At 49.6% G+C, this 3,839-nt stretch overlaps 1 non-coding gene across 1 annotated transcript; it reads left to right on the top strand.

Annotated features, from left to right (window-relative positions):
- The first annotated feature begins 2,909 nt into the window (after positions 1-2,909).
- TRNAV-AAC (transfer RNA valine (anticodon AAC)) lies at positions 2,910-2,982 on the top strand. The gene has a single exon. It is a non-coding gene; the product is annotated as a tRNA-Val (tRNA).
- Positions 2,983-3,839: the final 857 nt, after the last annotated feature.

The raw sequence follows: 3,839 nt of genomic DNA, 5'->3' as shown, positions 1-3,839 counted from the left end.
CAGTAAATGACAGTGGATCAGCATATTTAATTTGGGAGAAATGAAGTAACAGCTGCCCAAATTGAGCTTGAGCACTCCTGATTTTGAGGTGTTCAGATATGGAAGGCAGGGGCTAGATTCCCTTTATGAATATTAGATACATCTGGAAAGGAAAAGTCAATTTCTATTTTCATGGCTCAGAAGTGGAAATCCTCCTGTCCTGTATCTGAAGCTGTCCAGGTCCAGTAGAGCCTCCCCTTCCTTACTTACCATTTTACCTTCTGGTGGGATCCAAATACCTCCCTTGCCCAGCTTCAGATAGAGAGGGGCCCTGTCCAGTTAGTCCACCCAGTTCCATCTTTGGGGGCTGCCAGGCGAGGTCACACCAGCATCCCTAAGCCTGTCTGGGGAAGTTTTCTGAGGGTGCTACCTGGGCCAAAGCCTTCTACTCCTTGGTCACACCTCTTCCCTATTCACAGATGGCACCCCCTTCTAACAGCCAGCCCCCCAGCCACAGCACATGGAGTCTCACAGCTTCCCCCCTCCCTTTCCTGTTGATAGCAGCCAAGGGAATGCTGGGAAATGTTCCTTCTCTGCTCCAAGGCAGGGAGCTGGTCACGGAACTACAGCTCCCACGGCCCTATGGGGGTCTCCGCTCCCCTACTGAATCCAGGCTGCTCTGAGGCTCCCTTTCTGCAGAGGGAAGGAAGTTACTGTTTCAGGTGCCTTCAGAGCTTGGGCCTAGCACTATGGCACCATGTCAAACCCAGTACTGCTCCCAACTCTATCCAGCTCTGCTGCTGGCAGGATCCCTTCCCATTCTTTTTGTTTTCTGTCTCCCCTCCAAGGAGAAGCTCTGCATTGTTTCTGTGTGGGGAATTGAACCGAGACTGTCTGGGTGAAAACCAAGAACCCTAACCACTAGACCACATGGGACTTCCATAACACGTTTACATGTTCATATTCAATAACACAATTAAACGTAGCCATTCAAAGTAGCCATTTAAAAGAAGCCATTCAAAAAACTTCAAAAACAGACTTCAAAGAGAAATTGCAGAGTTACAACTGATCTGCAAACTTAACACCATTAATTTGAGCTTGAAGAGGGACTTGGGGTGACTGGCTCACTACAAAAGCAATTTTCCCTCTCTTGGTATTGACACCTCCCTGTCAATTACTTGGAGAGAGCCACATCCACCCTGACTGAATTAGCCTTCAACACTGGTTCTCCCCTTGTATGGTAACTCCCTTTACATCATGTTCCAATATATATTTATGCCTCTATCTGCAATTTTCACTCCATGCATCTGAAGAAGAGGGCTTTTTACCCACGAATGCTTGTGTCCAAATAAATCTGTTAGTTCTTAAGGTGTCACCGGACTCCTCGTTGTTTTTGTGAAATAAAAGCAAAATGCACTCTAAGCTGATCTTAACCCTTTCAATGCCCTTACAAACTTAGATGCTTCTCACCACAGGAGGGCTGGTGGCTTTTCAGCCAGGCTCTCCCCTTTCGTCAGCGCTTCAGTTGCTTGGTGTGGGGGTGTCTGTAGATGTAGGTGGACGAGAGAGACAAAGCATGGCAAATGTCTCTGCTTTTATCATGTCCTTTCTTCCCTCTTGGCTTTGCTCCCCCTTCAGAGTCAGGTGAGCATCACTTCGTCTCTCCAAGCAAGTCTGAGCAATTCCCCTGGGGTGTCCTCTTGCAGGTAAGTGATTGCACTGTAGCTCCCTTGCTGAACAATGGCTGTTGATGGGTTGTTTGACAACTTGTCCAGGTGTTGGTTACTTTCCTTGCTGTTGTCACTGGGGAGCTAATATTTGGCTGACTCCCCCACCTTACAGCATAGTGATAACCACACTGCACAATTCTCATAACTTCATATGCATGAATGGTAAACAACTATGGGTAGAGAAATGACTTTCAGCAGATCATATCCTTTCCCCTGATACCTTACAAGGCATGTTCTGTATATAAGATCACGATTATATGAAAATGAGGAATATGGAGGTTACAGCACACTCCCCCAAAGGTACAGAATGTCACACTGAGATTCTATTTTCATTTGTTATGTAACAGCATTAAAGAGATCCAGTGACTGACCAATGGCATTTTCAAGTGCTAAAATAGCAAGCGCTGTTGGTCTCTCATTGGCCATCAGCGACTGAAGATACGGTTTAATGAGCCAGAGCTTCAAGGCGAGGGTGGCTCTGTCCACTGCCTTCCGTTGCGCTGCTGGGCACCAAGTCCCTGGTGGTCAATATGTGAAGCTGGGAGAAGAGAGGGGGGTGGCAAGCGGTGGTAGAACTTTTGCCACCAGGGTCTAGCTGTCTAACTTCCTTTTCGTACTGCTGGGCCCCCGCTGCCTTCAGGTAACACAATAACTAAGGCAGGAATAGGGTGAGGAAGCAAGTAAAGCCGAGCAAGGAAGGCAAAAGTTAATCTTATCTTCATGGGCAGCTCGCAATGACGTCCTTTTTCTGTGCCACAGCTGACAACAACATCCCAGACAGAAAAGTAACAGGCCAAAAAGAAACCTAGCAGCTGCTGAAACAGTTCAGTTGGGAGCATGCTAGACTAACAGGCTCTTCTATCCTCCTTTATGCAAGGGCGGGATGTTTTCTGAGAGTGCAGCAGTTCCTTTAACTGCCACGAATCCCTCATTTCAGGCTATGCAGCAGGAAAAGACAGCATGGGCTTCTGCACCGAGTTGGCCCACCTGACCTTTCATTCTTCTCTTGCTCTTTGTCAGCAAGGAGAAGAAAAAGAAGCTCTCCCTCAAGCTGGAGTTACACGGGCGAGGTAAGAACGACTTTCTGAGTGTTGGCTCCAGTCCTCTGCCCTGCCAGCTGACCTATCGAGGGGCTACCACCACATTCTCTAGATTTGTCCATCAGTCTGTGCCAGAGTGAGCAACAACTCAGTAGGTGGAGTTTCTGTAGTGTAGTGGTTATCACATTTGCCTAACATGCAAAAGGTCCCTGGTTCAAAACCAGGCAGAAACAAGTTGGCTTCCTTTTCCCAGATCCCCTTGTTATTCAGAAAGGGCACTCCTCCAATTGGCCTGTCCCTGGGATAACTCCAAAGCCTCCATGACAGAGGATGCTGACAGCAGTGGAGAAAGCACCTTGGTGTCAGGCTGGAGAACCTAGAGTAGTTAGGCCAGTCACCATTTGGAGGCTTGTGGCTTGGCCACCTCTGCTGTTGGAGGTTGGCCTATAGAGGCTCTCACTTCCTGCTGGGCTCCTTGGCGTGACTGGCCAAAGGAGGAAGTGAGGCAGGAATGGGGCAATAGAGGAAAGTTGAGCTGAGGAAGGCAGGGAAGAAGCTGTGCGGTTAAGTGGGGTTAGTAGAGCACCACCCTTCATTCTGCAAAGCCTGGGGAGGTGTGATTGGCTGCTGGGAGGTAGAATCCTGTGCCTGCCTCTTGGCTTCCCAGGAGTGGCTACTTGCAGCCCAGGAGAAGAAGGGAGGTTCTGGGTGAAAGGAAAACAAGCAAAGCTGAGTCCAAGTGGAGAATGGCGGCTCCTTTATGGCCAACCTGGGGGCATGACTGATGGTTTTAGAGGTGGAGGCTGGGCTGGCTGTGAGCAACTGGGATCCAGGAAACCCCCACCTGCCCTTCTGAGGGCTGAACCCATGGAGGTGCGGTTGGCTGCTGGGAGACAGACCCCTGTGGCTGTCTGTTGGCATCCCAGGGATGGCTACTTGCAGCCCAGGAGCAGCGGGGTTCTGGGGGGAAGGAAAAGCAGCAATGGTGAGGCTGAGTGGGCTCCTTTCTGTCCGAGATGGTGCACTGTGGTGAGTCTGGGAGTTGCCTGTAAGCCATAAGTGGACGTAGTGCAGTGAAAACTGCTGCTCC

This window comes from Gopherus flavomarginatus, unplaced genomic scaffold (genome assembly GCF_025201925.1).
Source record: "Gopherus flavomarginatus isolate rGopFla2 unplaced genomic scaffold, rGopFla2.mat.asm mat_scaffold_34_arrow_ctg1, whole genome shotgun sequence".
Classification (NCBI taxonomy): Eukaryota; Metazoa; Chordata; order Testudines; family Testudinidae; genus Gopherus; species Gopherus flavomarginatus.
The sequence above is the reverse complement of the archived record's forward strand: the minus strand, read 5'-3'. Positions and strand labels throughout refer to the sequence as shown.